This window comes from Hemiscyllium ocellatum, chromosome 31 (genome assembly GCF_020745735.1).
Source record: "Hemiscyllium ocellatum isolate sHemOce1 chromosome 31, sHemOce1.pat.X.cur, whole genome shotgun sequence".
In the NCBI taxonomy this organism is placed as follows: domain Eukaryota; kingdom Metazoa; phylum Chordata; class Chondrichthyes; order Orectolobiformes; family Hemiscylliidae; genus Hemiscyllium; species Hemiscyllium ocellatum.
Window position 1 is genome coordinate 5,521,495 of NC_083431.1, and position 21,559 is coordinate 5,543,053.

At 42.5% G+C, this 21,559-nt stretch overlaps 1 protein-coding gene and 1 long non-coding RNA gene across 3 annotated transcripts in view; one reads left to right on the forward strand and one right to left on the reverse strand.

The window, feature by feature from the left end:
- The window catches only part of LOC132830357 (uncharacterized), a 29,580-nt gene extending 14,168 nt beyond the window's left edge, over nucleotides 1–15,412 (reverse strand). The window contains exons 1-2 of the long non-coding RNA XR_009646362.1: nucleotides 15,326–15,412; nucleotides 2,799–2,985 (exon numbers count right to left, since the gene is read on the reverse strand). This is a non-coding gene — a long non-coding RNA (uncharacterized LOC132830357). The remainder of the gene's footprint in view (nucleotides 1–2,798; nucleotides 2,986–15,325) is intronic.
- bcas3 (BCAS3 microtubule associated cell migration factor) overlaps nucleotides 1–21,559 on the forward strand; it is a 1,146,863-nt gene that overhangs the window by 372,420 nt on the left and 752,884 nt on the right. The window lies entirely within an intron of this gene.

Below are 21,559 nucleotides of genomic sequence, written 5' to 3' on the forward strand. Positions count from 1 at the left end.
TCCTCACCATGTGCTTCCTTTGTCTGCTCTTCTCCCTTTTAAAACTGCTGTTGTTTGGACTTTTTTTTCCAAAGTTCCAAAACAATGCAACAGCATATAAAACAGTAATTGCTGCTCCTGGAATTCGAGGAAATCACCTCCAACACCTAAAATACCTCAAAGAAAGGAGCAGCTCTTACAGCCAGAAATTTTTCCCGTCCTCCCTCTTGGATTACCCAGAATCCTGGGGATTTATCCACCTTTACCCATTTCAAGACATTCAGCACTTCCTCCTCTGTAATTTGGACATATTGCAAGCTGTCACCATCTATTTCCCTACATTCTATATCTTACATGTCCTTTGCCACAGTAAATACTGATGCAAAATACTTGTTTACTATCTCCCTCATTTTCTGTGGCTCCACACAAAGGTCGCCTTGCTGATTTTTGAGAGGCCCTACTCTTTTCCTAGTTACCCTTTTGTCCTTAATATATTTGTTAAAACCCTTTGGATTCTCCTGAATTCTATTTGCCAAAGCTATCTCATGTCCCCTTTTTGCCCTCTGGATTCCCCTCTTAAGTATACTCCTACTTCCTGTAAACTCTTCTAAGGATTCACTCGATCTATCCTGTCTATACCTGACATATGCTTCCTTCTTTTTCTTAACAAAACCCTCAATTTCTTTAGTCATCCAGCATTCCCTATGCCTACCAGCCTTTCCTTTCACCTTGACAGGAATATACTTTCTCTGGATTCTCATTATCTAATTTCTGAAGGCTTCCCATTTTCCAGCCGTCCCTTTACCTGCAAACATCATGCTGCAAATGTAGCACGAACAACCAAGTTTCTGGTATTGAGGGGTATGTTGGGTTCCAAGAGATCAACTGATTTAGGGGATTCTCTAGTCCGAGGTACGGACAGACATTCCTGTGGCCAGCAGCAAAAAAGCAGAATGGCATGTTGGATCAAGGATGTCTCAAAGAGGGTGAGGATGTTCAACTGTCGAAAGTTTTTGCCTAATACTGACAAAATTGGCCTTTCTCCAATTTAGAACTTCAACTTTTAGATCTAGTCAATCCTTTTCCATCACTATTTTAAATCTAATAGAATGATGATCGCTGGTCCCACAGTGCTCCCCCACTGACACCTCAGTCATCCGTCCTGCTTTATTTCCCAAGAGTAGGTCAAGATTTGCACCTTCTCTAGTAGGTACATCCACATACTGACTCAGAAAATTGTCTTGTACACACTTAACAAATTCCGCTCCATCTAAACCCGTAACACTATGGCAGTCCCAGTTGATGTTTGGAAAGTTAAAATTCCCTCCCATAACCACGCTATTATTCTTACAGATAGCTGAGATCTTACAAATTTGTTTCTCAATTTCCCTCTGACTATTAGGGGGTCTATAATACAATCCCAATAGGATGATCATCCCTTTGTTATTTCTCAGTTCCATCCAAATAACTTCCCTGGATGTATTTCCGGGAATATCCTCCCTCAGCACAGCTGTAATGCTATCCCTTATCAAAAATGCCACTCCCCCTCCTCTCTTGCCTCCCTTTCTATCCTTCCTGTAGCATTTGTATCCTGGAACACTAAGCTGCCAGTCCTGCCCATCCCTGAGCCATGTTTCTGTAATTGCTATGATATTCCAGTCCCACGTTCCTAACCATGCCCTGAGTTCATCTGTCTTCCCTGTTAGGCCCCTTGTATTGAAATAAATACAGTTTAATTTATTAGTCCTACCTTGTTCCTGCCTGCCCTGACTGTTTGACTCACTTCTGTTCTCAGCTTAGATCGATCTCTTTCCTCACTGTCTCCCTGGGTCCCACTGTCCCCCACCTTACTAGTTTAAACCCTCCCAAGCAGTTCTAGCAATTTCCCTGCCAGTATATTAGTCCCCTTCCAATTCAGGTGCAATCCATCCTTCTTGTACAGGTCACTTCTACCCCAAAAGAGTTTCCAATGATCCAAAAATGTGAATCCTTCTCCCATACACCAGCTCCTCAGCCATGCATTCATCTGCTCTACCCTCCTATTCCTGCTCTCAGTAGCTCATAGCACAGGGGGCAATCCAGATATTTATGACTCTATGACTCTGTGACCTCCTTTTTAAATTCTTGCCTAACTCTCTGTATTTTCCCTTCAGAATCTCAACCTTTTCCCTTCCTATGTCGTTGGTTCCAATGTGGACAATGACCTTCTGCTGGCCCCTCTCCCCTGTGAGAACATCCTCACCCTCTCTGAGACATCCTTGATCCTGGCACCAGGGAAGCAACACATCATTCTGCTTTTTTGTTGCTTGCCACAGAAATGTTTGTCTGTACATCGGACTAGAGAATCCCCTAACACAGTTGATCTCTTGGAAGCCGACGTACCCCTCAATACCAGAAACTTGGCTGTTCGTGCTACATTCCCATGAGAATCCATCACCCCCTACATTTTCCAAAACAGCATACCTGTTTGAAATGGGTATATCCACAAAAGACTCCCGCGCTAGCTGCCTACCTCTCTAACCTTTCCTGGGGTTAACCCATCTATGTGACTGTAACTGAGACTTCCCCCCTTCCTATAACTGCCATCCATCACATACTGTTGCTGTTGCAAATTCCTCATTGCTTCTAACTGTCTCTCCAACTGATCCATTCGATCTGATAAGATTCGCATCCAACAGCACTTATGGCAGAAATAATTTGCAGTAACCCTTAAACTCTCTTTAAACTCTAAAAAATTCACTCACGGGATCTGGGCACCTCTAGCTAGGCCATCCTTTATTGTCCATTCCTAATTGTCCATGAAGGCAGTTAATAATTACCACGTTGCTGTGAATTTGGAGTCACATGTAGGCTCGATCCAGAATTCTTAAAGGACATGGTGAACCAACAATCAGTAGTGTTTCATGGTCAGATAGGCACTTCTGTGGCTGCAAGACAGACTCCAGGATGGTATGTTGCCTCCCTAATACCAAGGTCGCAAATGTTTCTGAGCAGGTACATGGCCTCCTGAAATGGGAAAGTAAAGTCATTGTCAATATTGGCACTATTGACACAGGAATGACGAGAGACAAGGTCCTACAATGACAATTTAGGAAAGTTAGTGAACTAAAAGCAGGACCTCTAGGGCAGTAATCTTAGTATAAGTCCCCATGCTACTGAGGCATGGAATAGGGATATAATGTAATTGAATACGAGGCTAAAGAGCTGGCGTGCCGGCGAGGGCTTCAGCTATGTGGATCATTGGGATGTCTCTCATTGAAGGTAGGACCTGTTTGAGAAGGACAGGTTGCACCTAAATTGGAGGGGCACCAATATCCTGGCACGGAGGTTTGGTTGTGCCATTTGGGAGGATCGAAGCTAGTCTGGTAGGTGGGATGGGAACCAGAACAGCGGGCCAATAAGTATAGAGATTGGGGAAGAGCTTGAATCTAAGACAAATATAGAGAAGAGGAAGGGAGAGGTTGCTGAGCCCAAAGGAACTGGAGGCTTGGGCAGTATTTGCTTCAATGCAAAAAGTATAAAGGTAAGACAGATGAACTTAGAGCTCGGATTAATGCAAGAATTATGATGTTATTACTATCACAGAGTCATGGTTGAAAGAGGGACAGGATTGGCAGGTTTATGTTTCAGGAAATTGATGAATGTATCGGCACCATCTCGTGCTCCCACGAGGAGGTTGAACAGTTCATCAGCGACACGACCACCTTCCACCCTGACCTTAAGTTCACTTGGATCATCTCGAACACCTCCCTCCTCTTCCTGAACCTCTCTGCTTCCATCTCTGGCGTGGACTCAACACAGACATCTACTTTAAACCCATTGAGTCCCACAGCTACCTGGACTACACCTCCTCTCACTCAGACTTATCTGGAGGGTTTTACTAATGAGGATAAGTAAACCTGGATTGCTTTCACTGGAAAGATGGATGCTGAGGGGTGATTAGATTAGATTAGATTACTTACAGTGTGGAAACAGGCCCTTCGGCCCAACAAGTCCACACCAACCCGCCGAGGCGCAACCCACCCATACCCCTACATTTACCCCATATCTAACACTGCGGGCAATTTAGCATGGCCAATTCACCTGACCCGCACATCTTTGTGACTGTGGGAGGAAACCGGAGCAGCCACAGTATTGTGACTGTACTATAGACCTTCCAGCTGCTAGTGGGAGATAAAGGAAGAGGTATGTAGTCCGATTCTGGAAAGATGTGAAAATAACAGGATTGTTGTGGTAGGTGAATTTAACTTCTCCCATATTGACTGGGGTCAAAGCCAGGGGTTTTGATGGGGAGCAATTACTTAGATGTTGAAAAGTATGGAGCTGCAAAAGCACAGCAGGTCAGGTAGCATCTGAGGAGCAGGAGAGTCAATGTTTCAGGCATAAGCCCTTCATCAGGAATGTGGCGGTGTGTGTGTGTGAAGCACCAATCTCAGAGATGATTTTAAATTATGAGAGGCATAGATATGGTGGATAGTCAGAGGCTTTTTCCCAGGCTGGAAAGGTCAACTAAAAGTGGGCACAGGTTCAAGGTGAGGGGGCTAAAGTAATGGGAGAAATGTGGGGAAAATTTTTCACACAGAGGATAGTTCGTGCCTGGAATGCACTGCCATTGGAGGAGATGGAAGCAGGTATGTTAGCAACGTTTAAGGCATATCTTGAAAGGCAAATGAATGAGGCGAACAAATAAATAAGGACTCGAAATTGGCATAAGCTGCATTGTTTTGTATTGTATCAGACCCATAATTCCAGGTTCTTTCTCTTGAATTCAAATTTCACAATCTGCCATGGTAGAATTCCAACCCAGATCCCCACAACATTAGCTAAGCTTCTGGATTAATAGCCTAGCAATGACTAGGCCATTGCTGCCACACCAAGTTAATATCATAAAGTCATAGAGGTGTGCAACATGGAAACAGACTCTTCGGTCTAACTCTTTCATGCTGACCAGATAACCTAAGTTAATCTAGTCCCATTTGCCAGCATTTGGCCTATATCTCTCTAATAATCCTTTCTATTTATGTACCCATTCAGCTGAAGTTTAAATGTAATTGTGCCAGTCTTACCACCTCCTCGAGCAGTTTATTCCATACATGCACCACCCTGTGCATGAAAAAGCTACCCCATAGGTCCCTTTTAAATCCTTCCCCTTTCACTTTTAACCAATACTCCCTGGTTTTGGACTTCCCTAACCTGGGAAAAAGTCCCTGACAATTCATCCTATCCATGCCCTTCATAATTTTATAAACTTCCATAAGGTCACCCCTCTGCCTCCGGCGCTCGAGGGAAAATAGCCCCAGCCTATTCAGCCTCTCTCTGTAGCTCAAACACTCCAATCTGGGCAACATCTTTGTAAATAAAGTCATAGACATGTACAGTTTCACAACATCTTTCCTATTGTGACATAGTTACTATAATCTGTTATCAGAGACAGAACGACTGATTACTGGTCAGAGAGCTGATTAGGAGCTGATCAAGGAGTCAATGTAACAAAAACAGTCATTGTTGGTGAAACTCAGCAGGTATAGTTCTGTTGGAAGAAAACAGAGTTAACATTTTGAATGTGGTGACTCTTCATCAGAACTGTTAGCAGATTGGAAAATTTGGTATTTATGCTAAGAGTGAAATGGGGATGGGGGGGGGGTGGGGCGGGCGTGGGGGAGCGATTTGGGGAGAGGTATGCAGCTAAGTGAAGATGGATTCCAGAGAAAGAGAGGTGTGAAAAGGGTAGGTAAACAAGGAGATTATGAATAGCAGGCTAGGAGAGAAGAAAAACTGAATAAGATCATTAGAAATAAGAATGGGAGGGAATGGGTGAGCTATACTAAAAGCAACCCATATAGTGTGATAAAATGCCTAGGACTAGGTGAGACTGAGTGACTCTGAGTGAAAAAAACAGCCCATGTCATAACAAAACTGAATGCGAGGTGGGTGAAAAACATAGAAGAATAGAGTTAGGCTCTAAAGTTTTTATACTCAATGTTGAGTCTTCGAGGCTACAGGGACCCCAAGTGAGAATGTTGTTCTTCAAGCTTGTGCTGAAGCTAACTAGAACACTACAGGCTAGATTGAATGAAGTACAGGTAAATTGTTGCTTCACCTGGAAGGTATGACTGGGACCTTGGATGGTGAGCTGGGAGGAAGTAAACATGCAGTTACGTGGAAAGATGCCATCAGTAAAGTATTCATTATTCACAGTGTGGTCTCCTCTATATTGAGACATGAAATGCAGAGTGGTTCACCGCCTTGCAGAACTCTGATATTTTGTCTGCAAAAAATGACCCCAAGCTTTCAATTGCCTGCCACTCCAACATATCACAGTGTTCCCACACCAATTTTTCTGTCATAGGCCTGCTGCAATGTTCCAGCGAATGTCAGCATCCACAGTTCCTTGTTTTATATTAAGGAGTCAACATAAATCTATGCAATTGTTAGAGGTAAGCAGTATTTTAACTAACAGAGTTGAATTTTTTGAGGAGATTGCTAGTTTGATAGTTATGTGTTTTCGACGTGGATTTTCTCTATCTTGAATTTCAGTCTTGAAAATATTAGTGGAAAATGAGTACAAGAAATTGGAGTTAATTTTGCAATATCAGTCTGTAATTGATTAAGACACTGGAGACAGAGTAAATGATATGGCAAAATATAACAAGTTGAATCTGTACTCGGTTCTCAGCTTTTATTTTATTCAGCTTGTTTAAAATAAGGCCAGCTTTTAATACCCATTCTTAACTGCCCTCAAGAGGGTGGTGGTGAGCTACTTTCCTGATGTGCTGTCATCCATCGAGTGAAGGTTCTATCCAGCAGTGCTGTTAAGGTGAGAATTCCAGTAATTTTACTTAGAAAACATGATGGAATGGTGACATATTTCCAAGTTGGGATGGTGTGAGACTCAGTGGGGAGCTTGAAGGTGGTGATGTTCTAATCCTTAGCCTGGATGATAAGAAGTGAGTTGGGCAGTACAGTTGAAGAATTCTTGGTGAATTGCTGCAGTGCATCTTGTAAATAGCACACACAGAAACTGCAGCAGGCTAGTAGTAGATTGAGTGTATCTTTAACATTCTGACAACAGTGTCTTCTTCCAAACCAATATACCCAGCATGATCATTCAAAACCAGTTCTGTTGGGCTGGACATGTTCATTTGTCTGACACAGACTCCTGAAGCAGTTGTTCTACTCAGAATTTAAGAGACTGTTGTGGTTCTATTCGCCGAGCTGGGAATTTTTGTTGCAAACGTTTCGTCCCCTTTCTAGGTGACATCTTCAGTGCTTGGGAGCCTCCTGTGAAGCGCTTCTGTGCTGATTCCTCCAGCATTTATACTGGTTTGAATCTGCCGCTTCCGGTTGTCAGTTGCTGTCCGCTGCAGTGGCCGATATATAGGGTTTAGGTCGATGTGTCTGTTGATGGAATTTGTGGATGAGTGCCATGCCTCTAGGAATTCCCTGGCTGTTCTCTGTTTGGCCTGCCCTATAATAGTGGTGTTGTCTCAATCGAATTCGTGTTGTTTGTCATCTGAGTGTATGGCTACTAGGCATAGCTGGTCGTGTCGTTTCGTGGCTAGTTGGTGTTCATGGATGCGGGTTGTTAGCTGTCTTCCTGTTTGTCCTATGTAGTGTTTTGTGCAGTCCTTGCATGGGATTTTGTACACTACGTTGGTTTTGCTCATGCTGGGTATCGGGTCCTTTGTCCTGGTGACCCGATACCCAGCATGAGCAAAACCAATGCCGGAGGAATCAGCACAGAAGCGCTTCACAGGAGGCTCCCAAGCACTGAAGATGTCACCTAGAAAGGGGACGAAACGTTTGCAACAAAAACTCCCAGCTCGGCGAACAGAACCACAACAACGAGCACCCAAGCTACAAATCTTCTCACAAACTTTGAATTTAAGAGACTCCCAAGAGGACAGCCCAAATACTTCAGAGATGTCTTCAATGCATCGTTGAAGAGATCAAGGATTCCTGCTGACTCATGAGAGTCTCTGACTTGTAACCAACCAAATAGCAAATGTTGATTTGAGAAGGCAGCGAATACATTTCAGAGCCTTTACTGGGAGCATGTCCAAGTGAAATCGATTAATTGGAGAGACCATCAAAAAAGTGCAGGACTTGTAGGAGATTGCATCCAGTGTGGGGAAATGTGAGGATGTGCGTAATGGATATTTTTTTTGATGAGGATCTATGAGTGAGCAAAGGGAATTTGAAGTCCATCTACAAAAAAACACTGAAAGCTAATAGGTACAAAAAGTCATCAGGTATCCTCAAGGAATATTGAACTTTACCTCAAGGAGAATGTAATTCAAAAGTATTTGAAGCAATCCTTCAGATGTGCAAAGTCTTTGTCAGATTCTTTCCAGAAAGTGTATTCAGTTCTGGCACTACACCTGAGGAAGGCCATATTGGTCTAATGGTACAGCACTGTTTCACCAGAAAAAAATGATCAGTTTGCGTTTAGAAACATAGAAAATAGGAGCAGGAATGGGCTATTTGACCCTTTGAGCCTGCTCTATCATTTGATATGATCATAGCTGATTATCCAAGTCAGAGCCCTGTTCCCATTTTCTCCCCATTCCTTTGATTCCTCTGACTCTAAGAATTATATTTCAATTCTTCCAGAAATATTCAATGTTTTGGCCTCAACCACTTTTTGTGGCAGAGCACTCCACAGGCTCACTAAGTCTTATGATTGAAATCAAAAAATACTTTTTCACAGTAATGTTAATAGAAAACTGAATCTCAGAATAATTCTGAGTGCTAGGATAGTTGGACTTTTCAAGATTCAGTCAGATAGATTCTTGTTACAAGACAGCACCAAGAAAATGGAACAAAGGTAACTCAATGGATTTGGGGTTTTGGTCAGTCTAGGATTTAATTTAATAACGAGACAGTCTTAAAAGTACTCAATGGCCTAATCTAGTACCAGGGGTGGGCAATGGGGTACAGGTCTCTGGCACAGAGTCTGTCCCTGTTGCTCAGAAAGGAAGGGGGCAGATGAGCATTGGTGACTCCATAGTTAGGGGGACAAGTAGGAGGTTCTGTGGAAATGAGAGAAGCTCACAGTTGGTGTGTTGCCTCCCAGGTACCAGGTTTCGTGATGTCTTGGATTGTGTTTTCAGGGTCCTTGAGAGGGGAGGTGGAGGGGGACAGCCCCAAGTCATGGTCCACATAGGCACTGTTATGATACAGGGTAAACCCTCCTGCTTAGTTTAAACCAGCAACACAGAAAAGATTTATCCTATGTAGTAATCTGTGAACATTCAAGAGGCCAAGAACTAATTAAAGTAAGGGTAACAACTTTATTTCTTAAAGTATAGCAGAGAATAATTAACTATTTACACCTCCTTCCTCTAACCTATCCTTTACTTTCACTTCTATAATACTAGTCCGATAACTGCCCCCCCCCCCCCCACCCCCAAACACCACCACCAATTAAGATTTACTGAAAAAAATTCAAATGTCAAAATCAGCTAGATTTCAAATCTTCTTTCCCTTGGTCTTCTTTTCTTCTTCTTTGGGATTTTTGTTTCACATGTCACTGATAAATCAAGGTACCTTTAAGAGAGCTATGTGTTTCGGGCAGTCTCTACATGCTGGTGGAGTGGCAGTTCTCCTCCCAACTGTTCAATTTTCTCCAGTCTTATACCCCTAAAACATTGGATTATGTCATTGGTTTTTAAGATTGTTAATATGCTAAATTAAAACTTGATTGGAATTTGGTATTTTTTAGGGTATAATTTAAACTGATTGGCCTAATTCAAATCTGTTTTTATCTCCAGGCAACCAGCTACCCTAGCTGGACCACATGTTACATTGTATCTTATTCAGAACACTTGATGCTGTCAGGTAGATCTGCTAACTTTTAACTCTCTTAATGTACAGTACACCCACACCTTCATACCAGGCATCAATGACATGGGCAGGAAAAAGGATGGGGATTTAAGGTAGAAATTCAGGGAGCTAGGGCAGAGGCTTAGTGCTAGAACAAACAGAGTCATTATCTCTGGTTTGTTGTCTGTGCCATGTGCTAGTGAGGCGAGGAATATGGAGAGAGAGGAGTTGAACATGTGGCGACAGAGATGATGCAGGAGGGATGGTTTCAGAAACCTGGAAAATTGGGGCTCATTCTGGGGTAGGTGGGACCTCTACAAACAGGATGCCATACACATGAACCAGAGGGGTACCAATATCCTGGGGGGGGATATTTGCTAATGCTGTTCGGAAAGTTTAAACTAATTCAGCAGGGGAGTGGGAACCTAAATTGTCGTTCCAGTGTCCAGGAGGTTGAGAACAGTGAGGTCAGAAATGAGATTTCAAGGTCACAAAATTTCACCTACAAGCAGGAAGCTGGTTTGAGGTGTGTCTGCTTCAACACCAGGAGCATCCAAGATAAGGTGGGTGAACTTGCAGCATGGGTTGGTACCTGGGACTTTGATGTTGTGGCCATTTCAGAGACATGGATAGAGCAGGAACAGGAATGGTTGTTGCAAGTTCCAAGATTTAGATGTTTCAGTAAGAATAGAGAAGATGATAAACAAGGGGGAGGTGTGGCATCGTTAGTCAAGGTCAGTGGTGGCAGAAAGGACATTTGAGAACTCATCTACCAAGCTAGTGTGGGCTGAGTTTAGAAACAGGAAAGGAGAGGTCACCCTGTTGGGAGTTTTTTATAGGCCTCTGAATAGTTCCAGAGATGTAGAGGAAAGGATAGCAAAGATGATTCTGGATAGGAGCAAGAGTAACAGGGTAGTTGTTATTGGGGTCTTTAACTTTCCAAATATTGACTGAAAATAGTATAGTTTGAGTACTTTAGATGAATCAGTTTTTGTCCAATGTGTGCAGGAGGGCTTCCTGACACAGTATGTAGACAAGCCAATAAGAGGGGAGGCCACATTGAATTTGGTACTGGGTACTGAACCTGGCTAGGCGTTAGATTTGGAGGTAGGTGAACACTTTGGTGATAGTGACCACAATTTGGTTATGTATACATTAGCAATGGAAAGGGATAGGTATATACCGCAGGCCAGGAGTTATTGCTGGGGGAAAGGCAATTATGATGCGATTAGACAAGGTTTAGAATGAATAGGATGGGGAAGGAAACTGCAGGGTGTGGGCATAATTGAAATGTGGAGCTTATTCAAGGAACAGCTACTGCATGTATATACCTGTCGGGCAGGGGGAAATGATTGAGCGAGAGAGCCATGGTTTACTAAAGAATTTGAATCTCTTGTCAAGAGGAAGAAGAAGGCTTATGTTAGGATGAGATATGAAGGCTCATTTAGGCCACTTGAGAATTGCAACTTAGACAGGAAAGACCGAAAAAGAGAGCTAAGGAGAGCTAGAAGGGGCATGAGAAGTCAGTGGCAGGTGGGATCGAGGAAACCCTTAAAGCTTTGTATAAATCTGTCAGGAGTAAAAGAATGTCTAGAGAAAGAATGGGGCCAATCAAGGATAGTAGTGTGAAGTTGTGCGTGGAGTCCGAAGATATAGGGGAAGCACTAAATGGATATTTTTCAACAGTATTCACACTGTAAAAAGACAATGTTGTTGGGGAGAATACTGTGATACAGGCTACTAGACTAGATGGGATTGAGGTTCACGAGGAGGAGCTTTTAGCAATTCTGGAAAGTGTGAAAATAGATAACTCCCCTGGGCTGGATGGGATTTATCCTAGGATACTTTGGGAAGTCAGGGAGGAGATTGCAGAGCCTTTGGCTTTGATCTCTGTGTCGTCACTGTCTAAAGTAATAGTGCCAGAAGACTGGAGGATAGCAAATGTTCCCTTGTTCAAGAAGGGGAGAAGAGCTAACCCTGGTAATTGTAGACCAGTGAGCCTTATTTCTGTTGTGGGTAAAGTATTGGGAAAAGATAAAAGGTAGGGAGGAGGGACTTGGGGGAGTGGTGTTGGGAATGCGATAGGTAGAAGGAGGTTAAGGTGAGGGTGACAGGCCGGAGAGGGGGTGGGGGCTGAGAGGTCGGGAAGAAGATTGCAGATCAAGAAGGCGGTGCTGAGTCTGAGGGTTGGGATTGAGAAAAGGTGGGGGGAGGGGAAATGAGGAAGCTGGAGAAATCTGTATTCATCCCTTGTGGTTGGAGGGTTCCTAGGCAGAAGATGAGTCGCTCTTCCTCCAGGCGTTGCGTTGCCATGGTCTGGCAATGGAGGAGGCCAAGGACCTGCATGTCCTTGGTGGAGTGGGAGGGGGAGTTAAAGTGTTCAGCCACAGGGCGGTTGGGTTGGTTGGTGCGGGTGTCCCAGAGGTGTTCTCCGCAATGTATAGGAGGCCACATCGGGTGCAGCGGATTTACTGAAGAAGGGCTTATGCCCGAAACGTTGATTCTCCTTCTCCTTTGATGCTGCCTGATCTGCTGCGCTTTTCCAGCAACACATTTTTAAGCTCACATCCCCAGCATCTGCAGTCCTCACTTTCTCCTAAAGTATTGGGAAAGGTTATAAGAGATAGGATTTATAATCATCTAGAAAGGAGTAAGTTGATTCGAGATAGTCAACACAGTTTTGTGAAGGTTAGGTCGTGCCTCTCAAATTTTATTCAGATCTTTGAGATGGTGACCACATAGATGGATGAGGGTAAAGCGGTTGATATGGTGTATATGGATTTAAGTAAGGCATCTAAGAAAGTTCCCCACGGTAGGCTATTGCAAAAAATACGGAGGCATGGGGATCAGAAGACAGAGGGTAGTGGTGGTTGATGGGAAATGTTCATCCTGGAGTTCAGTTACTAGTGGTGTACCGCAAGTATCTGTTTTGGGGCCACTGCTGTTTGTCATTTTTATAAATGACCTATATGAAGGTGTAGAAGTTAGGGTAGTAAATTTGCGGATGATACTAAGGTTGGTGGAGTTGTGGATCGTGCTGAAGGATGTTGCAGGTTACAGAACTGGGCTGAGAGATGGCAAATGGAGTTTAATGTGGAAATATGTGAGGTGATTCACTTTAGAAGGAGCAACAGGAATAAAGAGTACTGGACTGATGGTAAGATTCTTGGAAGTGTAGATGAGCAGAGGGATCTTGGGCAGAGAGATCTTGGTGTACATGAACATAGATCTCAGAAAGTTGCTACCCAGGTTGATAGGATTGTTAAGAAGGCATACGGTGTGTTAGCTTTTATTGGTAGAGGGATTGAGTTTCAGAGTCACGAGGTCATGCTGCACAAAACTCAGGTGCAACCGAATCTGGAGTATTGCATACAGTTCTGGTCACTGTATTATAGGAAGGATGTGGAAGCTTTGGAAAAGGTTCAGAGGAGATTTATTAGGATGTTGCCTGGTATGAAGGGGAGGTCTTATGAGGAAAGGCTGAAGAACTTGAGGCTGTTTTCTTTTGGGAGAAGAAGGTTGAGAGGTGACTTAATTGAGACATATAAAATAATCAGAGGGTTAGATAGGGTGGACAGTGAGACCCTTTTTCCTTGAGGGGATATGGCTTTAAATTGAGGGATGATTGATATAAGACAGATGTCAGAGGTAGTTTCTTTATTCAGAGTAATAGGAGAATGGAAAGCACTGACTGCAACAGTATTAGACTTTCAGGGCATTTAAATGGTCACTGGATAGACATATGGATGAAAATAGTGTACTGTAGGATAGAAAGGCTTCAGATTGTTTCCACAAGTCGGTGCAACATTGAGGGCCACACGGCCTGTACTGCGCTGTAATGTTCTATGTTCTATGTGATCTTATAATTCGATGCGCCTGAAAGTTTCCACAATCCATTTTTTTGCATGTGTTGAATTCTACTATATAAGACAGATTATAGGAACATGTCTTATCACTGGTATCTTGATCAATGAGGCCATCTGGGCTGGAACCCTTCTGAAATCTATATTGTTCACATTTTAAAAATTAGAATAATAAATAATTTCTTTGCTTGAAGATTTTCAGTTGGCATATGTTTGATCGTTTCCACTTAATTTCTTCACATTATTCATACATTACTTGGACATTTACAGTTTTCTAGAGCTGAAGTTTGCAGTAAAACCCTTTCACAGAAGTAGTGCAATGCATAGTTAATCTATTTCTTAGGAGTTTATTTCTTCCACCCCTACTGAAGATAGCATTTTTGTGGCAGCATGCTAAACGATTAGGAAGCCCTTTTGTGGCACTGTCCATTTGCCTCTGTTTCCATGTGCAAATGTTGCACTGCATCAAATTTGTGTTTCATGCATCAGCATCATGCTGTTGCTTTCCTTTTCTCTGGAAAAGTTGCCCTGTTTTCCCATGTTGCTACGGTACAGCAGCATTGCTAACAGAGTCCCAGCAGACTGGCATGTCAATTGTGTTACATGTCTTCTGTTCATAGTATTATAATTAAAGGATGTAGTTTAAAAAATGGTTGTGAAACATCCACTTAATCAACTGCATTTATCTTGATTCTTGTTTCATTTCAGTGCTTCATGTTTATTGTCTGTGACTCCAGGGTGAAAATTAAGCAAATATTTTAATGGCAGCAGATAGACGGTTGGCAGTCTGTACAGTGGTTAGCTCCTGGATCTAGTCAGGACTTAATGCGGGTGGTGTAAGATGGTCATCTCAGAATTTAGGTACAAACATAATTGATGTAGTTGTTGGTGTAGGGGAGATGGTAGATAATTTTTCCTACTGTAATTCTTTGCAATTATGCAAGTGATAAGCATCAAGAAACCTATGTGCTTGTAAGAATTTTGCTGAGTGGATTAGCTCAAGGGAATGGCCATATGGGGCCCTTAATTCAGGCAGCTACCTTGACTGAATCTGAGCATATAACTTACAGAGAGCAGGGTAAGCAGGAGCTGTGAAGTACAAACATCAAAATATTAAACTAATCACTGCTTCTTGGCCAAGAAAGTGTTTTTCCATGCATTCAGATGAACAAAATGAAACACTGATCCCGCAGGAAAACAGATTAAACTAAATACCCCTTTGACTGCTTGATTGCCTATCCAATGAGGCTGGAATTGTTCACTTTCTTAACCCTGTCCTTTCCTCTATCTTTTCCGATGAATCTATTGGATACCTGAGTGTCACAAGTGATAATTGGAGTAAGATGATACTAAATGCTTTACTAATTATTACATTCATTTTCAGTATTTTGTGGGAAATTTATGAATTATTTACCTGCTAAGGTGGTGCTAGTGCTGCAGTTCTAGAGTTTTCTAGGCAAGACTTGCATCTAATTTTCTGCCAGTAAACATAAGTAAAACATGTAATGGAAGCATTGCAGAGCAGAAATGTAATGCAGCTTTTTTTAAAAGGTAGGCTGCAATATGCCTCACAGCCTCATGGTACCTGTGATCGATACTCATGTGAAGTGCATCCACTTGTGTGCGATACTAGAAAGTTAGAAGACTGCAATTCTTACCTTAAACGTATTCTAGTATCTCCAGTGGAAGGAAGAACAAAGAAAACTCCCGTTTAATACCTCATCACAAATGGTGTGCAAGTCCCTATGTAGCAGATGTCTTACTTTTATCTGATAAATGATCATTGCGTGGTCACATTGAAATTTTTATGAAGTATTTTAGAGTAAAGTACTCTTAAATGCAGTGATGATTGTAATTTAGATAAGCAGTGCAACAATTTTGCAATAGCAGCATCCTGCAAGATAATGGCAGAGAGACAAACTGGCCAGACAATGAGATTGTTAACCAGTATTCCATCATGATGGCTTGAGCTTGCATCCTGTGCGCTAATGAGATTGTGTCCCATGGCTACCCTGACTATAGGAATCCACTTGGGAGTATAAATGTCTTAATGCATTCATTAAAGCAGTCAAAGCAGTTTCCCATATTTAGTGAACCACCAATTTTGTATCATGAGTAGTTTTTTTTTAAAAGATTGACGCATTGCATTTTGTCCAATACTTTCCAGAAGGAGATCCAGCAACAAGAACTAAGAGATAGTGTGTCATGATTACATGATTCAACCAGCAGATGCCCACAAAGATATAGTTGAAAGCAATCTTGCCAATCTTGTTGTTATTTTCCCTCTGACAACATTGAAATGTGTGTACTCAACCTGTTCATCTCCATGGAGATGCTGTCGAGATTGTGAACTTTAATACTGGCAACTGAACCTATGTTCTCTAATGTTAACAGCAGTACAACAAAGAACTTGCATTGTATAATTTCATACGCCATAGAAAGAAACCATTAAATTAGTTGCTTGCTCTTTCCTCTTGCTCTGTATTTTTTTTTCATTTTAGGTGTAAACATATCCAATTTTTTTCTTGTAAGAACATTAGACTATAAGATGGTGGAGCCAAAGTAGGTCAAACAGTCCATTGTGTCTGCTCAATGAAATCATGGCTGATCTGATAGTCTCAACTGCACTTTTCCGCCTTTCCACTAACCCTAGGTTCCCTTACTTGCTGATTAAAACTCTGTCTGCCTCAGCCTGGAGTATACTTAACGACCCAGCCTCAACACCACTTTTCAGTAAAGAATTCCACAGATTTACTACTGTCTGAGAGATGTATTTGCTCCTCATCATTGTCTTAACTGTGCTACCCCTTTGAAATAACTCCACAAAGGCCGGTACCCCATTACCAAGTTACCCTTTAGTTACACGTTGAAAGTCCCTGACACTGATCCAACTCAGAGTGACAGGAAGTCTGGCACCTGTTTTTGTCAGTCAGCTGGGACTCCCTGTTTGGAATATATCAACAGCTCCAGTCAGAGAAATCATATTATGTAAGGTCCACCTGGCTGACCTCATTAAAATCACTACATCTCTCCCCCTTTGAGTCAGAGGACAGAAGGCTGTTCTTTCTTTTGTAGCTCTTCCTGAGGCATTTTTGCACCAAGTCAGCTTCCTCTAAATCTGCCTCGAATATGGGTGGCGTCTATTGCACAATAACTTGCGTCAATAATCCAAAGTGCCTCTGAAGAATTTCATTCTCTTTTTCAGGCAGTAAAGGTGTCAAGGTGGCGACATCTCAGATTCAGAGGTCCCTTTAACACTTGAAGGAGAGGGCGAATCCAAAGGTTCCAGTAGCATTTCCCACTGTTCCAAGGAGCCAGGTATATTTCCCTCCTGGCCCGTTTGTGAGTTTGCAGCTTTCATATGGTCCACTTACTTGTTTAGGACCATTGCACCAACCCAACTTGATACGCTGCTGCACCTGACCTCGTGTCGACCATGACTGTAACCCATGCAGGGCCATTCTTGTGTTTCCGACACCAAACTTTCTCCCTTGAAGTAGACTGGCTCTGTTGCCTTGCAGATTATTGTGTCCGGCATTAGAAATCATGATGCTGTTTCAAGTTCCCCCTGCATGTAATTTAGGAAATGCCTGGATGACCCTGGCGGAGTTCAGCCAGTGTCTGGCAGTGACCTTTGCTTGAGACAATCACTTTTGCTCCACATAATAATATGCCTTCCTCTACTAAAACTTGGTCTCTTCAGGTTCAGAGAGGTTTCAGTTCTGGTTGTGACAACCATTTGGTTTCCCCCATCACCACCATGTGATGCAATTTTGCCAGGATTGGATCTGTCTGCATCCACAGCCTAATATTGTCAGCTGTGACTGCAGTTGTGTCCAGGAAATTTAAAACCAAATATGGACTCTTACAGTGGCAGTAGAACTGGTGGTGTATCTACTGGTTTTATCCGCATTTGCTACTTGGATGGTGTTCCAACTTGTAATTATATGCACATACTATTATAGTCCAATTCTGAATTTGGACTGAAGCTAAAGCCGGCAGTGTCTTGTTTTCTTTAAGAATACCTAGCCGATGTTTGTGGTCCATTATTGTTATAAATGTATGTCCATAAAGGTGTTGGTGGAACTTCTGGACTCCAAATATGATCGCCAAACCTTCCTTCTCTTTCTTGATGAGAGGCATTAGCCAAAGTTCGATGCATATGCTATTGGGCATTCCTCTCCATTTGCATCTATGTGCTAATACTACTCCAATGCTATACGGGGAGGCATTACATGCCAATACCAGCTCTTGCTTGGGATTGTAGTATGCCAGCACCTTAGAAGATGATCACTGTTTCTTCACTTGTCTGATGGCTATGGCTTGGCGATTTGACTATTTCCAGGGCTGACCCTTTTTTAAGAGTTGATGGAGGCCAGGTTACATTTGAACTTTCCATAATAATTCACCAGCCTAAGAAAAAAACTTAAGCTCTAGTCGTAACTTGGGAGCAGGGGCATCTTTGATTGCACTCTGTCTATCTTCCAGCAGGTATAATTCGGTCTTGTTGACTATGTAGCCCAAATAGGTCACTTAGGGTGCCTGGAAGACACTTTTACTCCCCTTCTGATGCGTATGCCCACTTGGGAAAAGAATGTAAGGATGATGTGTGTGTTCTCTAAATGCTTCTTATTGGTCTTCCCTGTTATTAGCACTTCATGTAGATTAATCTGGGATAGACCTGGTAAAATGTTCTCCATTGTCCACAGACAAATTGCACAGGCTGATGATATCCTAAATCACAGTCTTGTATACTGGTACAGACCCTTATGTGTATTAATAGTAGGATACGTCTGGGAATCCTCATTAAATTGCACTTGTAAGTATCAATGACTCATGTCCGGCTACTTGAAAAATAACCTCTACTCCCAGCTTTGCGTATAAATCCTCTGTGTGAGGAAATCCTCTCAAAGGCGAAGTGACTTGACAGGCTTCACATTTGGTAGAACTGGTGCTGCCCATTCCACAAAGTGGACTGGGTTGATGATTCCTTTGCTTCTGGTATCTGCCTCTACATTTGCTCGTAAGGCATTGCAGAATAGTGGAATTGTTTCCTGGTCAACATGTGAGGTGGCCTTGACTCCTTTGATAAATCTCTCTTCCTTCCTCAAAGCCTCTAGGTATTGAATTACAACTTCACTCAGGTGGCCATTTTCTAATTGAAAGATATTGAGCCAATCTCAGTGAATCTTTCTTAACCATCAAGCTTAGGCCCGAGCCTTTTACTACAATCAGTGATAATTGAACTAACTGGTTCTCATAAGACATCTGGGATATGTTAGAATAGAATAGGATCTCTACAGTGTGAAAATAGGCCATGCAGCTCAATGGGCCCACACTGACCCTCCGAAGAGCATTTCACCCAGACACAATCCCCTACCCTGTAACCCTGCATTTCCGATGGCTATGTACTTAACCTATATGACCTTGGATACTATGGCCCAATTTAGCCAGGCCAATCTACCTAATTTGCATAGCTTATGATTGTGGAAGGAAATTGGAGCACCCAGATGAAACCCGAGCAGATACAGGGCGAACATGCAAACTCCACACAGACAGTTACCTAGGTGGTGGAATTAAACCCAGGTCCCTGATGCCATAAGGCAGCAGTGCTAACCACTGAGCCCCCAAGCCACAGTCATGTTCTCAGACAAGTTGAGGTCTTGGACAAACTTAAGGGTTGAAGTCCAGGACGAATTATGTTAGTGACTATTTCTGTGATTACTGAAATGGCCAGACTGATAAGTACCTCTATTGGAACTGGGTGACCATTTAACCAGTTGTTAATTTTGATTGGTTCTGATTTGGATATTACTAAGAAGTTTAACTGTTCCACACAAAATGTAGGTGGTCTTTCCAGGGTGTGCACTCTCCTGGATATCAGCCTATGAATTCTTTCATTCAACGTAGTAGGCCTGGTAGGACTCTTTAGTTGTCTCAAGTCCACATACTGACAGCAACTACAATGGCTTGCCGGTCCTGATCCTGAAGAAAATGTTAATTGTTTGGCTGCGGCTTAACTTTGTTTTGGGGTTTTGCTCTGGGCTGACCTATAGTTTCTCTGTTAAGATATGTCCTGAGTGAGTCAAACTGGTGAGAGTGTCCATTTCCATCAGAACACCCTAAAATTCATATGTTCCATTGCTGTGTTTTCCCATGATAAAACCAGTTATAGTGCCAGTTGGGCTCCAGCTAGTAGGCGCTTTTGCATCATTAATGTCACATACCACATGGTCTGTCACTATCGCTTTAAGGGCGAAACTAAAGTCACATGCCTCTTCTAGTCATCTTAACCTAGTCAAAAGTCTTGACTCAGATTCCCCTGGTTCTTGAATTGATTAAAGGAAGCTTGGGGTTATAATATTCCTTAATTAAATCTGTCAACTCTTGAAAAGTTTTAGTATCTGATGCCTCAGGAAAAGTTAGGGTCCTAATAAATGAAAAAGCTGTGGGTCCATAAGCTGTTAAGAGTATTACTCATTGCTTTTCATCTGCTGCAATGTCATTTGCCTGGAACAATAATGCATTCTTTCCATCACTGGGCCCAGTCTGCGATGGCAGGATCACACAAGTCAAGCTTCCCAAATAACAGCATGATGCCAAAAATACTTACCCCAATTCAAAGACAATTGTTTGGAGCAAATTTCTTCAGGAGCATGCTTTACTGGTGTTGCCACTGAAATAACTCCACAGAGGCCAGTGTCCCATCACCAACTCACTCATTATTTACATGTGGAAGATCCTTGGCACTGACCCAACTCCCTTGGAGCTAGCTCTCAGAGCAATAGTATTTCTGACTCTTGCTGGCTTTCTATGTCAGCCAGGGCTCCCTGATTGAACCAGATTAACAGCCCCACTTAGGGAATACATATTTCCTGAGGTCCATCTGGCTAACCTCATTACAAGCACTACACTCTATTCTGGGTTTATGACCTCCAGCCTAGACTCTCGCACAAAAGGAAACAATCTCTCCACATTTACCCTGTCAAACCCCTGAAAATCTGTTCTGATGAAGGGACACTGGATATGACGTACTGACTCTACTTTCTGTCCACAGATGCTGCCAGGCTTGCTGAGTATCTCTAGCACTTTCTGGTTTTATTTCAGATTTCCAGCATCAACAGTTCTTGGTTTTATTACTCTAGAGAATCTTGTATGTTTCAATAAGGTCACCTCTCCTCTGATTATCCAACGAGTAGACACCCAACCGACTTATCCACTCATCATAAAACAATCCCTCCATAGTTGGGATCAACCAGTCAACCTTCTCTGTGTTGCCTCATTGATACAATGGCCAAGAAAGTACAGCAATGCTTCTACTTCCTCAGGAAGGAAATTTGGCAAGTCCATAAAGATGCTTTTATCGGTGTACCATCGAAAGCATCCCATCTTGATGCATCACAGCATGACATGATATGACAAGACCAGAAGAAACTACAGACAGTTGTGAACACAGGCCAGTCCATCATGCAAACCAGCCTCCCAACCAATGACTTCATCCATAGTTCCTGCTGCATCAGGAAAGCAACCAACATAATCAAAGCACCCTCCCACCTCGATTATACCCTTTTCCACTCTCTTCCGTCAAACAGAAGCTATAAAAGTTTATATGCGTGTGCAAACAGTTTCAAGAATAGCTTCTTCCTTGCTGTTATCAGACTTTTGAATGGATCTCTTTAATGGGATCCTTTTCTTTGATGTTAATGTTGATCTCTGCAACGTTTTGGCTGTAACATTATATACTATCCTCTCTTCTCTTACCCTGATGCACTTGTGTAATATAATCTGCCTGTAAAGCATGTAAGACAACATTTTTCACTGTACACATGACATTAATAAATCAACTCAAATCAAATCGATATTACTTTCATTAGACAAGGCGTTCAAAACTA